Below are 21,513 nucleotides of genomic sequence, written 5' to 3' on the forward strand. Positions count from 1 at the left end.
CAGGGGAGGGGCAGAGAGAGAGGGAGAAAGAGAATCCCAAGCAGGCTTCATGCTGTCAGTGCAGAGCCCAATGTGGGGCTTGATCCCATGAACTGTGAGATCATGACCTGAGCTGAAATCAAGAGTCAATTAACTGACTGAGCCACCCAGGAGCCCTGAAGAGTTTCCCTCTTTATCCCCAAAGTAATGAGAAGCCTTTAGAGGGTTTTGACTAAGTGGTATGACATGATCAGATTTGCATTTTGAAAAGATGCCCATTCTGGCTGTGGGTACAGAATGGATTATAGGGGACAAAAGTGGTTCAGGGGATATTCTTTAGAAGGCTACTTATAAATGCACACACATAAAAATGATAGTGGCTTGAACTACATCATGGAGGACATGGAGAGGAGTGGCCATGTTTAAGAAGACTTGGATGTGGAGGGTGGGAGAGAGGGAGGCCTAGCTTTCTGAATTAGAAGACTGTAGAGATGGGCATGCCACTTGCTGAGTTAGGGAGCAATAAAAGGTGAAAGACCTGTTTTTCAGGAAATGATCATGAGGTTTTTGTGTTTGTTATGCTGAGTTTGAACTTTATCTGAGGGTGCTGAGAAGGGCTCTCAAGTAAGCTTTTGGGTATTGGTGTCTACCCAGGGCTTCCCCCATAGGCTACCACTATGTCGGGGGCACATTTTAATTCCCTTAACAAACTTTAGTAGGAACCTGCCTTGGGTTTAGACCCTAGACCTGCATTCTCTGGCCCTGGCCTCCTTGAAGAAGTTGCACTGGTCTGTGAAGCCTGTTACAATAGGCCTTCCTCCCCACACAGAACTATCTTGAGCCTCAGCCAGGTAGCATAGTATCTTCTTTCCTCTGCCTTGAGCTACAGGTGGAAGTGACTCCTGGAAGTAGTTTCTTCATCTCAAGTCCATTTCTTTCCATTGTGTCGGAACTATACTCACCAGCAGGTTATTAGGTGTGGTTCTATTTATCTACTCACCTGTGAATATGAACCTCTTTGAGGGGACTTTAGTGGTGAGCCCTATTCCAAGGGGCTATCAGTTCTGCTTGCTTCTCAGCTGCCTCTAGCACAAACTTCTTGTCTCGTTCTGTTTTAGCTGGAACAGCTTGTTAAAACCCATGGTAAATTCCTGTTTCTTATCAGGAATTTCTATAGTTTTCAGTTTATGGGTAGAACAAAGAATATTGATAGGTCTTGAGCTTGCTTACTTTACATAGTTCTGTTTGATAACTTGGCACCCAGGTAACTACCTCAAAGTGAATTCTAGAATCCTGTAACTTCAACTTTAGAGCAGAAAAATACTTGACAAATATAGTAATAATTACAGATCATTCCTTCCCAAAAGAGCAGGATCATTTTCAGTATATATATGTCTATTTTTAATGATTGATTGATTTACTGATTCACTTATTTAACAAAGATTTCCTGGGCCTGTTCTCAGAGTTTGAATTAGATGGAAGAATTCCTTGTACATCTTTTATTTAGGAATTGACTAAAGAAATCTCTGGTGTCCAATTAACACAGGGAAAATAAATTGTTCAGATGCTCTCGGTGGCAATAGAGTTAATTAATTTTGACCTGATTTTTCAAAAACTTAATTCTCAAAAATCCCCCACGAAAGACAAAAAACACTTATTCATTTGCCAAAAGCGCCTTACTGATTTATTTCTCAACATCCCACTCCTGGTCATTAAAAATGCTGACTGAAATGTTTAAAAACCTGTAAGCTTCATTCACAATTCTGTGTGAATCTACCTTGTCGTAAGATTTTTATTTTTATCTACCTTAAGTTTAGGCTGCAGAGATAAGTTGGCTTACTGTGTCAACTTTTAATTATCATAGATATAAGTTTCCTTGACATATAATATAATTTATCTGCATTTTATCTCAAATATACCTGCAATAAGAAAATGAGATACTTCTTGGTGTTTTCCAAATACCACTGGGAATTATATAAGAGATGAAGAGCATGGTTTTTCTGTTTGCTGTATGAGGAAACTGAGTCACAGAGCAGTTAAATACTATTAAAGATCATCCAATATCTATGACTGAAGAAAATAATAAATTATCTGGTAGGAAATAAAATGTTTCAAATGGATACAGCTACCTCTAGTCAACCTCCATGAACTCTTTCATGATGACTCATTCCATTAATACTTTTTCCTCGTTTTGAGTCCCCTTCACATATTAAAAATCATGGTCATTCTTATATTGTTAATTTTTGTTCAAATGTTGTTTATAATTATTTAAAATTGCTTTTCATCTATGTGTGGTTTTGATCATAGATTGTGGCTGCTAGAGGAGGGGGCAAACTTTTATTTATTTAATTTTAAATCTCCTTAGAATATAGGGTACAAAGATCAGTGTATAATCAGAGGTCAGTAGATTTTAGTTGATTGTAGCTCTGTTTTTTCTATCTTGTATTGTTTTGACTGAAAAGTTTCTGGAGTTTCTGACAAAACTCTGCTGATTGGTGGTCACGAAAGTAACCCATAACCAGAGAGGTTCCCTGTTTGAGTCTTACACTCTGTCATATCTATGGGCAGATGCTATGAAGAGAAGAAAACTATTTAGGCTGAGCATTTGAAAAGCCTATTATGTAAAGGTTTTGCCAGTGTGTCAGAACTTTGTCCATCTGTTTATTTACTCCTTAAAAAGCACAGACTGGGAATTTTGAGTACTGGGTCAAATTTCCTCCAGCTATGAGAATATGTATAGAAACATTTTCTAATGTTTCCTAAACATTTTCTAATGAGTGATACAAATACTTCTCACCCAACTAATAGGCTTTCATGTTAGTCCATTAAACTTACAAAGATAATTGAATGTTGAGAAATTCCAGTAGTATAACTGAAAAAAAAATCCAAAGGCTTGACTTAAAAAAATTCTTGCCATCATGGGAATTTTCTATTTTTATTTCTGCAAGTAAGTATTTCAGTTTATGTTCCAGTTTATGAGCAGTCAGATGTTGAAATATTAGTCCCAAGTCAAGGTCAAACATCTCAGACAAAGAATAACATTTCTCTAAAGTACAATACTGGGGCGCCTGGGTGGCGCAGTCGGTTAAGCGTCCGACTTCAGCCAGGTCATGATCTCGCGCTCCGTGAGTTCGAGCCCCGCGTCGGGCTCTGGGCTGATGGCTCAGAGCCTGGAGCCTGTTTCCGATTCTGTGTCTCCCTCTCTCTCTGCCCCTCCCCCGTTCATGCTCTGTCTCTCTCTGTCCCCAAAATAAATAAACGTTGAAAAAAAAAATTAAAAAAAAAAAATAAAGTACAATACTTCTGTGTAGTTGGAGTGCATATTTCATGAGCAGAACTCATTGATCTGATTCTATCATAATCACAAAACTCAGGCTTCTTTTGAAGTGATAGTGATAATGCGCTCTAACAAGTATGGAGCCATCTGTGATCCACATTTTTAGACATTACCTCATTTGGCCTTCATAATGGCTCTATTAGTTGGGTAGAGGAGTCATTATGATTATTAATATGCACATTTGAAAATGAGGATCTCAAAGCCATGGTCAAACCAGTTATCGACCAAGGTACAAGCTGGTATATAGTGGTGGGGAGAGGCATTTAATTAAGTGCTTATCATGTATTAGAATGACCAACAGACCAACAGACATTAAATTTTTATATAGAGTATATAGGTTAAGAACATGGTAGAGAGTATATAGGTTAAGAACATGGGTTCTGGGTTCAAATCTTGGTTTTATCACTTACTAATCCTATGACATTGGGTAAATATAAACTTTCTCAGAAAATAATCTTAAAAGTGGAGAAAACGCTATCACCTGTTTCCTAGAAAATTAAATCAGTTAAGGGATCTAAGCTCTTGTCTTATTATCTGGCATACACAAAAAACTCAATAAATAAAACTCTTAGCATTAATCCAACTAAACCACACACACACACATACGCCACACACACACACACACACACACACACACACACACACACACACGACACACACATTACCACCAACAACCCTATGAATGGAACAACATTTATATATTCTTTCTTCATAATCACTCTTTGGATGATCTCATCCAGTTTTATGACTCTGAATACTATTAATTCATTGATGACTTCCAAATGTATCTGCGCTTCTTCTCTGAACTTGTACATACAACTGCCAACTTGAGATCTTCTGGATGTCTAAGAGTATCTAAAATGTAATGTACCCCAAAGTGAGCTCATCCAGTATCTCCTGCAATTTTCTCCATCTTGGGTAATGGTTAACTCCATTCTTCCAATTGCTCAGGCCACAAATCTTAGTGTCCTTCTTAACTTCTCCTAACATTCCTTATGTCTCTTTTATACTACACACTGGGTCCAGAAATAAATTATATTGCTTCTACCTTCAAAATACACCCAGAATATTATCACTTTTCACTACTCCCTACTTATCACTATATAACATATGAGGCATTATACTATTTCATCTTGTTTAGTGTCTGCTTTCCCTGTTAGAAGGAAAGCTTCATGAGGGTAAAGAACTTTTTCACTTTATGTATAAACTCACTGTGCTTAAAACAGTCCCTGGCACATAACAGGTACTCAACAAATTATTTGATGAATGAATGAATGAATGAATACTTATTTAATACATGAAGAAACTGAGCTTCACAGAAGCTGATTAACTTACCCAAGGACAGGAGTGGGTAAGTAATGGCACCTAGGTTTATGTGGCTCTAAAACCCACATTTACAAGTACTACACATTTTGTCAGGGTTAACTTCTAGATATTGGTGATAACCTAGATGTGTCTTCAGGTACATGTTAATTAGTGATGTCTTAGCTTGTTCTTGGGAAATAAAGATTTCTTATAATAAAATCAGCCAATGTTTTAAAAAAAAATTTTTTTTTTTGAGAGAGAGAGAGAGAGAGAGAGAGACAGAATCCCAAGCAGGCTCTGTAGTCAGTGCAGAGCCTGATACAGGGCTTGAACTCACAAACCATGAGATCATGACATGAGCCGAAATTGAGTTGGATGCTTAATGGATTGAGCTACCCAGGTGCCCTGCATGCAGTGCTTTAAAAAAATGCTTTTCAAGGGTAAGTGCTTGCTGGCCTGAGCACAGAGAGGGAAGGAAGGCTTGGGAGGACGGGAGGAGGGACTTTTGGTCTGCCTACTTGGCTTTTCCCTTCCTGGCCTGAGTCCTCAGATTCCTGAAAGCACTCCTTGCTCAGGCTGGGGAGGTGTCCCTTGTTTTCCTCACCCTCTTTCTCTTTCCCTCCTGTTTCTTTCCATCATGTCTTTTCACTCATCCCCTTCTCCCTTCATACCTTTCCTTCTCTTTTGAACTCTGTCTCTATCCTTATTCCTTATTTTGTGAGACTCCCCCTCACTCTCTCATGAATGTCAGTACTGTCTACTAGGGCACAAAATTTAAAATTCATTACACAAAATGTAAACCCTGGCCCCTGAAACCCTGAAATTTCACATAAGTAAATTATCTTAAATTAGTATTAAATAACCTTGGGTTAGGCAAAGATTTTGTAAAGATACAAATAGCAATTATCATAAAAGCTATGGTTGATATGGTTGATAAATTAGACTTCATTAAAATAAGAAAAATTATATTCATCAAAAACACTGTAAAGTGAGTGCAAGCCACAGACAAGAAGGAGATATTTCAAAAGGTTTATATTCAGCACATGTAAAAAATCCTACAAATCAATAATAAAAAGACAATGTAATTAAAAATGGAAAAAGCCTTGAACAGATACTTCACCAAAGAGTATATTCAAATGACCATTAAGTGTATGAAAAGTTCCCAACATAATTTTTCATCAGGGAAATATAAATTAAAACCAAAATGAGATCACACAGCACATCTCCCAGAATGACTAAAATTAAAAAGACCTTCAATACTAAGTATTGATGAGGATATGAAGTAATTGGAATTGTCATACATTGGTGGTAGGTATGTAAATAGATAAAACCACTGTGAAAAGCTAAACATGGCCTTTATGTGGGCCCATAATTCCATTATTGGGTCAAGAAAAATGCGATTATATGTTCACCAAAGTCATGGGCAAGAATGTCCATAGTAGCTGTAAGAAAAGAAACCTGGGAACAACTCTTATGTCCATCAACAAGGGAATGGATAAGTAAATGTGGTGTATTTATACAATGCAATGTACACAATTTATGCAATGCAATGGCACTACAATAAAAAGAATGGACTCCAATCCCGCAGAACACCATGAGTGAATCTCATAGAAAGTTGTTGAGCAAGAGAAGCCAGACACAAAAGGATGCATATACACTTTATAATTCCCTTTATATGATGTCCCAAAACAAGCAAAACTAATCAATGGAGACAGAAGTCAGAATAGTGATGATCGGCACTTGTGTGCTGGATTGCCAAGATGTCGTTTCCCAAGTACCAGCCATCGCGCCTGGCCACCCTATCCTCCACCCTCGACCCAGCCGAATACAACATATCTATGGAAGGCGCAAGCCAAGCGTTTGACCACAAGAACCCGACTTAAACGCGAGTACCTGCTTCAATACAATGACCCCAGCCACTGAGGGCTCATCGAAGATCCTGCCTTGAATTGTGGGACCTATGCAAGATCAGCAAATATCTATCTGAATTACAGACCTACTCCCAAGACCTTATTCTTAGGAGCTCTGTTTGGAATTGGGCCCCTCTTCTTCTGGTATTATGTTTTCAAAACTGACAGAGATAGGAAAGAAAAACTGATCCAGGAAAGAAAATTGGATTGAACATTTAACATTTCAAATTAAGTCTGGCAATGATGACTTTATGTATTATTGTTTAAATAAATCTTCTATTAATCATTAAAAAAAAAAAGAATAGTAACGATCTCTGCAGGAGTCTGCTGACTAGGAAGGGGCACCTTCTAAGTATTAAAAATGTTCTAAATCTTAATCTGGATGGTGTTGCACAGGTGCATATGAATATAAGCAATGATCAATATGTATATTTATGATTTGTGCACTTTTTGTATGTTACACCTAAATTTAAAAGTAACATCTTCCCTCCTAGGTATTTACCACAGAGAGATTTATACATAAATATTCATAGTGGCTTTAGTCATGATAACCCCAAACTGGAAATTACCCAAATGTTAATCAACATTTGAATGAATGAACAAACTATAGTACATTCATACAACCGGCTTTTTTCAGCAATAAAAAGAATTGAATGACTGATAAATACAACAACATGGATAAATCTCAAAATCATTACATTGAGTGAAAGAAGCCAGAGAAAAAAGACTACATATTATATGATTACATTGATATAAACTCCTAGAAAATGAAAATGAATTTATAGCAACAGAAGTAAATTGGTTGGTTGATTGTCTGAGTAGAGGGAGGGACTGACTGAAAAAGGAGATGGGGAAAACTTGGGTAGGGGAAGGAAATGTTCTGTATCTTGAAGTGTCAATGGTTTCCAGACGCATACATGTCTCAAAATGCAAATTGTACCTCTTGAAGGGATGCAGTTCATTTTCCATAAATTATACTTCAGTAAAGGGGTAAAAAATAATATATATCAAATTAAGCATACTCATTGGCTTGGACTTGACTGAAAAGGTGTAGAGGGCACTAGTTACATAAACTTCAGTTTCCTTCCTAGGACCCTTACATCCCCACTAAAGTTAAAGCTAACATAAGCAGGATATGTGTAAGCGAGAGGGACACTCCTACCCACTTTGCCATATGGAAACAAATGGAAGACATGAATGGGCAGTGGAGAGCAAGAATGTATGGTAGATGATAGACATCATACTAGGTATTTGAGCTGAGGGAATTTAAAGGATTGTTAACTACATAATTGAAAAGAGCAAAAAGAGAATACAGAGATATCAGAGAGGTAGCAATTGCAGGATGCAGCTACCACCCCTAGGTTTGAGGGAAAAGATAGAAGAGGTTAGAATTATTAAAACTTGGAAACTCAGAAAATGGTCCTGGAGTCTGGGACTCAGAGCTTTGAGGAGGAGCTGGCTGTTGCAGGGGTTTCTGAGGCTGGTTTTACAAGCATCTGAGAAACTAAAAACTGGATTTAGCTGCTACTCTAGGAGGACCCTGCTAATGTTGAGGTGAAGAGGCATTTCTGGTGTGATGCTTTTAGGAACAGGAAGTAAACAGGAGAAAGCATATCCCTTCTCTCTCCATCAGCCTTGCAGTCTTCCTCTAGTGTCCCTGGTGGCAATGCCTAGCAATGAGGAGCTGGAAAAACCAAAATGTGGTTTGCAGATTGCAAGCTCTAGCATCATAAGCACGGTGAAGAAGGGGATGGGGAGCACTTTGAGGTTGAAATTTGGTCTCAAACTATTTTGTGTTTAAATCTTGATTTTGTCCCCCACTTGTTGTGTGACCTTGGGCAAGTTAGTTAACCTCTCTGAGCCTCAGCTCTACATCAGTAAAATCAAGGTAATACTCCCTTCTTTTTTTAATTTAAAAACATTTTTTACCTGTTTTTATTTATTTTTGAGACAGAGAGAGGCAGAGCATGAGTAGGGGAGGGGCAGGGAGAGAGGGAGACACAGAATCTGAAACAGGCTCCAGGCTCTGTCAGCACAGAGCCCGACTCGGGGCTTGAACTCATAGGGTGTGAGAGCATGACCTGAGCTGAAGTCGGATGCTTAACTGACTGAGCCACCCAGGTGCCCCAAGGTGATACTCCCTTCTAACCTTGTAGTAGTGAGCCTTCAATAAATGGACCCCAATATTTAATTTCTTTGTTTAGGTGGCACTTTTTCCCTCTTCACACTATTCCCTAAATCACTGCCACCATCATGACCCAATTACCTGGTCCTTGAGATGGCTCTGCTCAGAGGTGCCTCACTAGCTCCATGCCCTCCAGTTTGCTCAAGAGAAGCCTCCTAATAGAGAATCAGAGAACTAAGGTGTGGTAGGGTTAGACTGTGGTCCATGAGGTAGCACTTGGATTTCAGTCCTGAGGAGGAGAAAATTAATCAGCTGGCCTACAAGTATTTCTCTCCTGCTACCAGGAGGACACTTTTGGGAGACAAAGAAAGCAAGTGATCTGATGTAATCTCCTGATAAACATGCTGATAATTGGTCTCCTGGTAAATAAATTGAGATTGACTAGGAGGAGAGTATCCACATATGGAATGCTTTAAGCAGGAATGACCCTGGATTAGGATTGCTTATGGAAAACTAATTTAGAGTCTATGGATTGGCATGGCTCCTTGGTGGATTTCATGTCAGTCACATAATGATCTGGGTATAAAATGGAGATGATTCATAACCTAAAATCTCCTTGCTGTGTGAGGTAATCCACAAATCTCTTTGGAGGCCTTATTATTGCTCTGGGCTAGAGAGTACATGTCTGATGCAGGACAAAAGGATCTGGGCAGCTACCATCCATGTCCTGGACCTCTCCTGGCTTTGCCCATGCTCTTAATTACATGTATCCTTAAAATTACTACTGAAGCTTGATGCTGAGTAACAGAGAAGCTCAAACTAACCCAGAGTGTTGTTGGTATGGTCCAGCCATGCTTTCCCAGTGAGCAAAGTATTATTGAGACCTAAATACAGGAGGGCTCTAGAGGCTCTAAAGGGTATGTATCAGATACTTTGGATTTTTAATTCACTAAATAAAATTCATGTTCTGGAATCTAATCTTATGTGTTTCTCTGGCTATTGTAATTTTCCTTTCTCTAAAGGAATAGAGGTAAAATAAGCACTAAACTTCCTTTAGAAAATAAGGGTTCTAGGGCACCTGGGTGGCTCAGTCAGTGAAGCATCTGGCTCGATTTCATCTCAGGTCATGATCTCACAGCTTCATGAGTTCGAGCCCTGTGTGGGGCTCTGCAATGGTAGTAAGGAGCCTGCTTGGGATTCTCTCTCCCCCTCTCTCTCTGCCCCTCCCACACTCGTGCTGTCTCTGTCTCTCTCCAAAAATAAATTAATAAACTTAAAAAAAAAGAAGAAAATAAGGGTTCTGGTCTTAGTTCTGCCACAAATGGACTCTGTGGCCTCGGTGGAACCCTCAGTTTCCTCATCTGCACAATAAGGGGGTAGCAGTCATACTTGCTTCTCACAGAGTTTCCATGAGACTCAAACAAAAGATGTAGGAAACATGCTAAATAAGCCGTATAAAAGTACAAAGTCATATTTCTTCTAGAGGTGTCATCCTTTCTATCTACAGCTTCACATTCATATGTAATGTCTATACGATTTAAAGAAGCAACTCCATCTCTTCCAGTAATTATATTAATACTTGCTTGAATATATAGGTAAAAATCTAAATTCTCTTACTATACTGACACTTACAGATTTCCAATTTATCATTTCTACAAAATGTTTTATTGACATATTTTATAAAAAGTAAAACACATAGATATTAAGTACATAGTTCAATGAATTTTGACAAGTGGATACACCTGTGTAATCCATACTTCTATCAAGATGTAGAAAATTTCTAGCATGCCAGAAAAATCCCATGAGGCTTCTTCTAGTCTATCACACCCTTCAGAGGCAGCTATTGTTTTGATTTCTACTGAAGTATGTTCATTTCACCTGTTGTAGAACTTCATACTTTCTTGTGCTTGGCTTCTTCCATTCAGCATAATGTTTTTGAAATTTAGCTATATATTATGGCAGATGTAAGTAGCACATTATTTTATTGTTTTCTGCATAGAATTCCATTGTATAAATATGCCACAATTTATTTATATTCCTATTAATGGCCATTTGAATTGTTTCTAGATTTTGGCTGTTAAGAATAAGGCTAAGGAAAGTCTTATACAAGACCTTGAGCAGACACATGTTTTCACTTCCTTTGGGCAAATACCTCAGAGTGACATTGCTGGTCACAGTACAGATGCATGTGTAACTTTTTAAGAAACTGCCAAATAATTTCCCAAAGTGTATGAGAATTATAGTTTTTCCATATCCTTGTTGCCATTTGGTGTTGTCAGACTTTTTTTCAGGACAGCCATGGGTGTGTCATGGTATCTTTAGTTTGTTTTTTTTCTTCTTCCAAGTTTTCTTGGAATCTTAAACTGCTATCTGTGGAACTGCCCTGGGGTATGCTCATGACGCTGTATGCAAAAATTTATGCCCACTTACATTTTCATGAGAATAAGATCTATACGTTGCAGCTTCTTAAAGTAGCCCTTCATTCCCTCAAAATGCTAACAATCATAGAAAAAGCAATTTCTAAAGATGTGATTTTTAAAATCAGTCTGATAGCCTAAGCCATAATTAACTAGCAGCAATCAACTATTTATATTCCTACATCTTAAAGATTTTGTTTTACTGTAACATGCAGTTAAACATAACACAAATTCTTACTAGCTCTTAATGTCTTAAAATACCATTTGGCCCAGATTTCTAAAATATCCTCTTGTATACACAGTCCTTTCTATAATGAAAATCATGTTCTCTGGTCCTGTGCTATTAGAAAAAGACATTTGCAGTCCTGATTTGATTAAGGAAAAATTAGTCATGGAGACTTATACAAGGAATGTCTTTGGACTACCTTGAACTTGAGGAAATAGAACAGGTAGGAAATAATCGCCTATTCAGCATGCTCTGTAAGGCCCAATTTATGTTTGTAACTAGCCTCATCATTGCAGGTTTTTGGGAGCTTGCTTCCTAGATTGTTATGTTCATGTGTATAATTTAGCAAAAGTTTTCAAAGCACCATTTGTATGTGTCTGTGACTTAAAAAGCTAGTGAGCTTCAGAAGAGATAAAGTTTCCTTTATACAAACCCCTCACATTCACTTTGAGAATTCACACTGAATGAATGAATGAATGAATGAGTGAATGAATGAATTCAAGGACTAAAGAAAGAATTGAGAAATTTTGCTCATTCTCTGGATATCCTGTTTGTGCCCAATTCAAAGCATGTCATTAGTTTGTGGTGGTCATTTCCAATATGATAATGATAATAATAATAATAATAATAATTAATAATAATAATAATAATAAAAAGAGCAGCTTCTAGCATTCATCTTGGTAAATGCTTTTTGTTAGGCATTTGGGTTTGAACAAAAGTAACAAAGAATTGTGGAGGCTTCTGGGTGACTCATTCGGTTAAGCATCCAATTTCAGCTCAGGTGATGATCTCACAGCTTGTGAGTTCCAGCCTCGCATCGGGCTCTGTGCTGAGAGCTCAGAGCCTGGAGCCTGCTTCAGATTCTGTGTCTCCCTCTCTCTCTCTGCCCCTCCCCCACTTGCACTCTGTCTCTCTCTCTCAAAAGTAAATAAACATTAAAAAAAATTTTTAAGGAAACATAGAATCGTGTGTTGGCCAATCTACACTGCATCCAAACTTCTTGAATATTAAAATAATGAATGAGATACAGTAGGATGGCACTCCATTCCAGACTACCATAGTCATAAATGCATTAGTTTAGTATCTCATTGATTGTCATCTGTTATGACTGGGGGAGAAATGGAGAAGGAGAGGAGGTTCTGATATGCTTTTACTTTTTTTAACAAGTTTATTGAGATATAATTAATATATCATACAATCCACTCATTTAAAGTGCACAACTCATTGTTTTCAGTTTATTCATGGAGCTGTGCAAACATCACCACAATCAATTTCAGAACATTTGCATCATCCGCAAAGAAGCTGTTTCCCCTTTAACAGTCCCTACCGCCCCCCCACCCTACCCCCATGCTCCCACTTCCCTTCAGTCTTTCTAGCTCTAGGTATCTATGAATCCATTTTCTCTTTCCATGGATTTTTATGGATATGCCTATCCTGAACATTTCAAATGAAAGAAATCATACACTATGTAGTCTTTTGTGACTATCTTCTTTCAATTAGTTTAATGTTTTGAGGTTCATCCATATTATAACATGTATTCATACTTAATTGCTTTTTATTGTTGAAGAATATTCCAGTATGTGGATATACCACACTTTATCCATTCATCATTGGTAAATGTTTGGGTTGTTTCTACTTTTTTGGCTATTATGCATAATGCTGTGATGATTTGTGAACATCTGTACATAGCTTTTTGCATAGACCTATGTTTTCAATTCTCTTGGTATATATCTAAGAGTAGAATTGCTGGGTCACATGGGAAGTCGATGTTTAACATTTTGAAGAACCACCAAACTGTTTTTCAAAACAGCTGCGCTATTTTGCATTCCCACCAGCAGTGTATCAGGGTTCTGATTTCTCTACCTTTTCACCAACACTTGTTATTATCATTTTTATTATAGCCATTCTAATGGTGTGAAGTAGTATCATTGTGGTTTTGAGTTGCATTTGACTGATGGCATCTTTTTGTGTGCTTATTTGCCATGTGTATATCTTCTTTAGAGGAATATCTATTCAGATCCTTTGCTTACTTTTTAATTGGAATATATTATATTATAATACAGTCTTGATATGCTTTTGAGTAATAGAATGAAATGGAAAAAGTGGTAATATGGGTATTTCCAAAATGATAACAATATACATATTGACTGAGATGCTTTGAATCACAGAACTTAAAGAGGAAGTTATTGTAAAGATCCACAAGGGAAGGACCTCCTTTTATAGATGAGGAAACAAATCATTTTGAACATTCAGTGATTTCCTAAGAAGCTATAGCCAAGAGGTAAAAGAACAGAAACTCAAACCCAAGTGTTTTTATGCAGAATTTGCTACTCTGGCTGATGCACTGTATTGCTTGGAAATGCAAAAAGATGCTCTGTGCTGCCAAGAATTCTTAGATCTTTGCCTCTTGTTCTTTAAAGACAAGTGCAACATTTATATTTATTGCTATGGATCATACAAGGTTTCTTTTTAAGGTAAGACTAATGGATAATGAGTTAGAGCAGTGCTCTCAGATTTGAGCACGCAGAATCTCCTGGGGGAGCTTGTAAAACACAGTTGTGTCCAGCATACATAATACATAATGTCATGTAAATATATATATATATATATATATATATATATATATATATATATATATATAAATCACTGTACACGATGCACAAGTGCCATTAACAAAGGCTGAAAAATGTATAGCACTTATTACATGACCCCAAATAAACATCTATTGAGTGGAAATTAAAAACACAGTTTAATGTATAATCTTACAACCATGGCTCTGAAACAAGCACGTATCAGAATCACCTGGAGGGTTTATTAATACACAGGTTGTTGGACTATTTCCAAAGGTTCTCATTTAGTAGATCTGAGGAGGGATCCAATAATTTGCATTTCTAACAAGTTCCCAAGTGATGCTGATGTCTGCTGGTTCCGGAACCACACTAGAGGCAAGAGAACATTTCAGTGCCTGGGAAAAGGATAATTGGTGGAGGAAAGGCCTAAATTATAATATAATGCCATATACAAATGAAAATTTTTTCCAGGTAGACTTAATCCTTATCCTTAACTTTTTTTAGAGTACAACTTGGAATACCTAACTTGCTCTTTCTCTTGTGGCTTGAATGGAGAAAATAACAAAAATGTCCATTTTTTAAATTTCCTTAAACGTACATTGCAGAACTTCATACTGTCCAGATATTTTGTATTCTGTGTGTGTGTGTGTGTGTGTGTGTGTGTGTGTGTGTGTGTGTGTAACTGTAGTTATTCACAGTTATAGGAAACTTCTTTTAAGGTTATACTTATAGGAAACTTATTTTAAGGTCAAAGAAGTTAAATAACTTATAAAAGATTACTATTGCACATTAGGTTTATATATGTGCTTATATATGTGTGTGCTTATATATAAGTACACATATATATAAAGGAAAATATTTGACAAGGATATTTGGTTTCACTTGTTACGTAGAGTGGCTGTTTCTTCTAAAACAAGGCAGCAAGAAGATGATCACTCTGATCACTCAGCTAGAAAGCCGATCAGATTTCTCTGGAAGAGCTAAGTCATGGCCAGGGTGCTTAGAGTATATAATGCTGATCCTTGCATACCATAAGTCCTCTGGAAATATTTGTTGAATGGATGAATGCTATCTATTTTTTGTTAATTTTTCAAAATGTTTATTTATGAGAGAGAGAGACAGAGTGCAAGCAGGGAAGAGGCGGAGAGAGAGGGAGACACAGAATCCGAAGCAGGCTCCAGGCTCTGAGCTGTCAGCACAGAGCCTGATGCGGGGCTCAAACCCATGAACTGTGAGATCATGACCTGAGCTGAAGTCTGAGGCTCAACTGACTGAGCCACCCAGGTGCACCAGGATAAATGCTATATCTGCCATGGGTTTTACTTAGCCTCAGTCATGTAGCTGTCAAATTGAAAAACATGGCTGATAAATTGTAGCTATACTTTTCAGACTTTCATATCAAAGTGAGAGGCTTATGAATTTCATTAAGGCTTTCTGAGTTTTTTGTATATCTTTTTCCCCTGGGAGTTCTGAATCAATATCCATCCTTAACCTTAGGTGATCAAATATATTTAAAAATGAATGCCACACATCTGACACAAATTATGCTCAATTTGTGTCACTCAATTATTCCTGAATTCTATGAGAATTCTATGATGAAGCATTTGGAAGTTACCTAATGAATTCACCTAGATAGAATACGTTTTAAGTTTTTACCATACTTAGTGTTTTGGTTGAATCTACTTAAGATGTAAGGAAATTTTTGTGGATAACCTTAGAAGAAGTGTTAATCATAAAAAATAATAATAGAACCAAGGTTGAATTATCTACATAAAATATGGAAAATTCTCATGATCTCAAGACACCAAGGCTATATATCCAGAACCAGCTATAAATTATTTTCCTTTATAAATTTTGTAAAATGGTAAAACATATAGATACCCAACCAGCTGACTGCCTATTGGGGCAAGTGCAGTGGAAGAGTGCATGGGCTTTGGTTTCAGAGCTATATTCACATTCTGGCTTTTGTTACTTCCAGGTTGGTTGACTGTAGCAGATGCTGTCATGTGGTGCTCGGATCTCTATTCGGTACTGAAGAATTTATTTTCCTCAGCTGCTGCTAGTGCTGTAGATTGTGTCCAACTGGTTTTCATGGACGTGTAAAATCCTGGCCCACACATCCCAACTTAGGACAACTCTTAAGGGCCATTACAGCTCTAGAACTCCCTATGGGATTAGCTGAGGCCTCCCTGAGACTCTATTGAAGCCCAACACTGCTTTCTTCCCTTCTCCTCCAGGTATTGATCTTCAGAATACAAATTCTCTGAACACAAATCTTCGTCTCAGAGTCTGCTTTCTGGGGACCAAGGTGCAACAGTGATCTTTTATAAGTTATTCAACTTCTTTGACCCTAAAAGAAGTTTCCTATAACAATGCCTATCTCATTTAGGGTTGTTATCAGAACTAAATTAGATAATGTGTTTAAATGACTTTAGCACAGTGTCAGACACAGGATAGATACCCAATCTGTTACATTCCTTTCTCTTCTTCAGCTAGTTTTCTTTCCTGTTGGCTGTTAAGTCAGTTTTTCCTTGACTATTCACCTTGTGCAACCATAGATAAGTTGGAGAATATGAGATGTGAGAGAGTGTGAAAACTTTCACTTGGTTTGCCCAACCTCAGGCAAAACAGTCTCATTCTGGGACTAATTACAAAGAAATATGGTGTACAAAATATATACCACATAGCGTACCAGGCTATGGTTCCCAATGGCTACTTCTGCACTAGTTTTCTCTGACTGCCAAGAAAATGGATGATAAGCACTTTTTAAGTCAATGGTATCACGTTTGATATTTATGTATTTATTTGATATACCACATTTTAAATTTTTAAAAAAATTTAATTCTAGTATAGTTAGCATACAGTGTAGCATTATTTTCAGGTGTACAATATGGAGATTTATCAATTCCTTACATCACCCAGTGCTCATCACAACAAATGCATTCCTTTATGTTTGTTATTAACTGTTTCATGTACTTAGGTGCTCTCATTTTGGGTACATATATATTTACAATTGTTATATCCCCTGTTATGTTTTCCCCTTCATTATTATATAGTGTCAATCTTTGTCTCTTTTTACAGACTTTGTTTTAAAGTCCATTTTGTCCAATATAAATATTGCCACTCTGGCTTTCTTTTGACATCCATAAGCATGATAAACGTTTCTCCATCCCCTCACTTTCAATCTGCAGATGCCTTTAGGTCTGAAATGACTTCCTTGTAGGCAGAATATAGATGGCATTTTTTTGTTTTGTTTTGTTTTGTTTTGTTTTGTTTTGTTTTATCCACTCTGTCACACTATGTCTTTTGACTGGAGCATTTAGTCCATTTGCATTCAAAGTAATTATTGATATAAATGTATTTATTGCCATTTTGTTACTTATTTTGTAGTTGTTTTTATAGTTTTTCTCTGATCCTTCCTTCTCTTTCTTTCTTTTATTGTTTGCTGGTTTTCTTTAGTGATATACTCAGATTCCTTACTCTTTATTTTTTGCATATCTATTACTGTTTTTTTTGATTTGTGGTTATCATTCAGTTTATATATACTATCTTCTGCTTATAGCAGTCATTAGTAAGCTGATGGTTGCCTAATTTTGAACTCATTCTTTCCTCCTCTCCCCTCCACATTTTGGTAACATATTTTAAATATTTTTATTTTGTGCTTCTCTTGACTGATTTTTATAGATACATCTTTTTTTTGTGTGTGCTTCTTGGTTTTTCTTTATCACTATTTATCACTATTTATTTATTTATTTATTTATTTATTTATTTGCCATTTTAATTACTTTGTGTCTTGGTGTGGATCTCCTTGGGTTGAATTTGTTTGGAGATTTCTGTGCCTCCTGAATCTGGATCTGTGTTTCCCCTCCCAGATTCAGGAAGTTTTTAGCTATTATTTCTTTAAATACATTTTATGGCCTCCTTTCTCTCTTTTCTACTTCTGGGGTCCCTATAATGTGACTGTTATTATGCTTGATAGTGTTACTGAATCTCTAAGTCTATTCTCATTATGTAGTATTTGTTTATTTCTCAGCTGTTCAGTTTGATTGCTTTCCATTGCTCTGTCCTCTAGATCACTGATACATTCCTCTGCTTCCCGTAGCCTACTATTTATTTCATATATTGTATTCTTAGTTTCGTTTATTGAGTTCTTCATCTCTGATGTATTAGTTTTTATCTCTTGATCTAGGTTCTCACTGATGTCCTCCACACTTTTCTGAAGTCTAGTGAGTGTCTTTATGATCCTTACTTTAAATTCTCTATCAGGCCCATTACTTGTTTCTGTTTCACTTAGATCTCCTACTGTGATTTTTCTCCTGTTCTTTCATTTGGAACATATTCCTCTATTTCCCCATTTTGTGTATCACTCTGTGTCTATTTCTCTGTATTAGGAAAGTCAGCTACATCTTCTGCTCTTGGCTTTATGAAGAAGAGGTCTTATAGTGACCTACAGTGCAGTGCCCACTGTTTACCAGAACCTGGCACTTCAGGGGAGTCTCCTATGTGTGTTGTTTGTATCTTGCTGTTGTGTCTGAATCACTTTTTCTTTCAGTCCAGATGTCTGCCTTGACTCTACCTGTTGTGGGCTGTGCTTGGTCTCTGTGGTGTTAATGAGACCCTCACAGGCCAGCTCTAAAGGGGCATAACTGCAGAAGGGTTCAGAGATGGGGCAATGGTGTTAGCAAAGTTTGTACTAAGCCACTAGTCCTAGATTGGATCCCCCAAGCATGGTAACCCCCCAGGGGTGAGTCATGGAGTGGCTGTGTGGTGCAGTGTCTGTGCCTATGGCGGCTGGGCAGGGCCATGTGCTGAGTTAAGAAAATCTGGTCTGTGCCCAGAATTGAGGCCAGCAGACTTAGAGTGGTCTAGTCCTCATGAGAACTCCTGAGTGGGGTGCACTGCTAGTGAGTTAGGTAGTAAGTGTCTGTGCAGCACCACCCCCACAGGTGGATCTATGCTGGGGGGCAGGGGAGGAAAATGATGCTTGCCAGTTTTTTGTTCCCAGAGAAATCCCCCAACATGCACAGAAATTTGTGTAAATAGATCTCACTCCTATTTGCCCCAGGCATTTTGTAAACTGTCACTTCTATGTTGCCTCTCAGTGGGTTGTTGTTACTTTAAGGGCAGTGACCCAGCTATCACTTACTCTCCAGCTTGCCTGTGCTGAGTCAGCTAACTTTTAAAGTTCCAGGCTCCAAGTCCCCACTGCTTATACAGACTCACAAAATTCAGCCTCTCTGGTTTTCAAGGCCAGACATTTTGGGGAACCATCTTCCCAGTTTGGGCTTCCTGATACTTTCCCCTCTCTACACCTGCAGCTCCCTCCGTCCTGCAAGGAACTCCCAACCACCATTTCTGCCCTTCCTATGCTCTTAGATGTGGCTTCTTGTCTACATTTAGTTGTGGAGTTTGTTCTGACAATCTTTGGGTCCCTTTCTAGTTTACTTACATGGATGTGAGTGATACCTAGTTGTAAACATAGGATGGGGGAAGCTTAGGATCCTCCTACTCTGCCATCTTCACAAGTTCCTCATGTGTTTGATTTAGTCAACTTGAGAGAACCTGAGCATGCTTTGAGAGTCTTTTTAAAAGAGTTTTACTCCTTTCTCCTCAAAAATATCAAACAGTAAGAATATACTGAAGTGCTTCAGCATGTAACCAATTGGGTCATATGGTATGTAAAGCCAACAGTGTCATATATATGATATAGTACTACTCATTAAAAATGGAAAGTCTGCAATCCACATGTTGCTAAAGGGGTTTAACCCAGATAAGGGCTCTTGGAGTGATTATCTATTTTGATAAACATTTATTAAGAATATTTCTTTGTTAGGCTTGGAAGATGTGGAGGTGAATAAGACATAATTCTCTGCCTTAAAAAAAAACCCCTCATCTTTTGAGTCCTTGGAGGTGCTGGCTGTGTGGAATTCTTTATTAGTGGTAAGGGGGACCAGAAATAAAATGTCAGGGGGTGGCTAGGTGGCTCAGTAGGTTAAATGTCTGACTCTTGATTTTGGCTCAAGTCATGATCTCATGGTTCATGAGTTCGAGTCCCATGTTGGGCTATGCACTGTCAGTGCAGAGCCTGGTATTCTTTCTCTCCCTCTCTGTCCCTCCGCCATTCGCGTGTGCTCTCTCTCTCTCAAAATAAATAAATAAAACTTTTTAAAAATAAAAAAAAGAAATAAGATGTTAGGTGATTTTTTTTACCATAATAGCAATCTATGAAATTTTTGTGATTATATATGTAATCTATGTGAAAGTGTAGCTAATATAAAGTGTTCATTCTATCCTTCTTCCTTTTAATAATAAACAACTTCCCCCACAATTTTAACTGGGTGTATGTCCATCTAAATAGAAATGACATTTCCCAGCCTCCTTTGCTGTTGGATGTGGCCACATGACTGCATTCTGGCTGATAGTATATAAACAATAGTGATGTGTATGGTTTTTGGGTCACAGATTAAAAGGAAGCTTTCTTAAAAGCAAGCACTCTGCCACCATTATCTTTCCTCCACACCACTGGCTGGGAGATGACCCATTCAAAAATGGAATCCATATTTTGAGCATGCAGGGGTACCTATGAGCCACTGCTTCTGGAATATTATATAAGAAAACTATTTTTATCTTATTTAAGCCCCTATATTTCATGGTTTCTTTGTTATAGCAATTTGGTCTATACCCTGACTATGACATGTATTATTTTATTTAATCCTTATAATACTTATTATGGGAGGTATTTGTTAGTATCCACATCTATAGAAGAAACAGATTCAGAGATTAATTCACCCAAGCAAGTAGAAAAACTGGAATTCAAGTCTAATTCTTCTCTCCACATGGATTCTGTCACAGGAGAAAACTAAAACATTTTTAGTATAGAAAATGAAGGGCCATGGAGACATGACCTAAAGTTCATAAAATCAAGTAAGAATAGTCTGAACTGGTAATACTTATCAAACCATGCCTTTAAGAACTGGGGGCTTCTTTGAAGATTGAAACCAGAAGAATTAAAGTTAACATAAAGAGGAATTGTTCTATTTTGAAAAGAAAGTCAACTAAGGTTGACTGCCCCAAGAAGAAGTAAAACTGAAAATATAAACTAGCGGAAGGTAGTTTAGGTTGTTCATTCATGGTAGACTCAGGTTAGGGTTTTGTATGTATTTGGGTACATCCTTAACTTGTGATTTTAAGTTTTAAAGAACAACTCTGTCTTCCTACCAAGTTCCCCTTAGGGCCTCACTCTGCCAGAAATCTCAGATGGACTGGCTGGCACAGCGTGCCATTCCTTAAATTGTCATGCTGGTGCTAGCACAGCACACCAAGCTGTGAGCAGCTTTGCTGCCAACAACTTCAACGAGGAAGAAGCAGACCATATGCTAAGATGTGACCTCTGTAAATGTCCTTAAATTCATAGTGATGAACAAGCAGGTGCTTAATAACCATATTTTAAAATTATGTCACAATTTTGGGTTTTGGAAGAGCATCAATCCATCCCATATTCACAATGAGAAGACTGTAGATTATCTTTTAGTTGGTTGCTCTTGGATGTTTCCTTTTGTGAGGACCTTCAGAATAAATGTGTGAGATAAGTTAGTTTTTTGTCTTTGAGAGAGGCCACCTTCCATTAAGTGTGGCCTCAAGTGA

General features: G+C 37.6%; 1 long non-coding RNA gene and 1 pseudogene across 1 annotated transcript in view; both read left to right on the forward strand.

Annotated features, from left to right (window-relative positions):
* Positions 1 to 21,513, forward strand: part of LOC147577162 (uncharacterized) — a 230,659-nt gene that overhangs the window by 49,390 nt on the left and 159,756 nt on the right. The gene's annotated exons all lie outside the window — the stretch shown is intronic.
* LOC112850434 (NADH dehydrogenase [ubiquinone] 1 beta subcomplex subunit 4 pseudogene) lies at positions 6,297 to 6,763 on the forward strand (annotated as a pseudogene).

Source organism: Puma concolor, chromosome C2 (assembly GCF_028749965.1).
Source record: "Puma concolor isolate L17-30 chromosome C2, mPumCon1.1.hap2, whole genome shotgun sequence".
Lineage (NCBI taxonomy): Eukaryota > Metazoa > Chordata > Mammalia > Carnivora > Felidae > Puma > Puma concolor.